Source organism: Hyaena hyaena, unplaced genomic scaffold, assembly GCF_003009895.1.
Source record: "Hyaena hyaena isolate Hyena2069 unplaced genomic scaffold, ASM300989v1 scaffold_1264, whole genome shotgun sequence".
Classification (NCBI taxonomy): Eukaryota; Metazoa; Chordata; class Mammalia; order Carnivora; family Hyaenidae; genus Hyaena; species Hyaena hyaena.
The window spans coordinates 26881-27720 of NW_024081899.1; positions in this window are offsets into that span (position 1 = coordinate 26881).

Here is an 840-nt window from a genome sequence, read left to right on the forward strand (position 1 = left end):
ACACGCGCACACTTGCTTGTCAATTTAGTTAAGTGTTCTTTGAAATGATTCAGTATGTTTCGTCTCCTAGTTCCATCTCAGAGATTTACTTATCATTTACTTCTTACCTCCATGGTAGTGATTTCTTAGTGTATCATGTTTAATCTATATCAGGTACTCCCTTTTACTTTGTTAGACATTTAAAAAAAAGGTATTAGGCTAGATGCAGAGTTAATATTTTGTTAGTAGTAACATATTTGGAGGGGCTCAAATTAATACCCTTGTTTTCCTACTCTGGATAAAAGTGAATGAAACTACAATAAAAGAAATACCGATACTCCAATATAAAAGTATATCATAAACATTTTATGCAGACTTTGAGTCTAAAAAGTCTGGTATTTTATTTGACACTGTCAGTGTTTTCCAGAGTATGAACTGTTGTGTTTCATACTGGCATTAAGTCAAAATGCATCTTCCCCTGAGTTTCTGTCTGCCACTCTTTCATATTTAATTGAAAGTGATCTAATGTCAGATTTTTGAGTGTTAGTTGTCAGCAAAACAAATATTGCAATGCACCATGGGGAATGACATGAATCTGTGGAAAGGTGAGTGTTTTTATAACATCATCCAGTGTTTGCAGGAAAATATTTATTGCCACCTGCTATGGATATATAATTAGTTGTGACTGCATACATATACAGGTATAATCATTTCTATTTGCCAAAAGTTGAATACTATTTTGACAGTTCATTTATAGGACACATGAGGAAAGATCAACTGGATCAATTGCATGAGAAAAAAACACCTTTAATGCAAACATAGTTATTATAAAGTATAAATTTAAAAAATTATTTTAGCAAA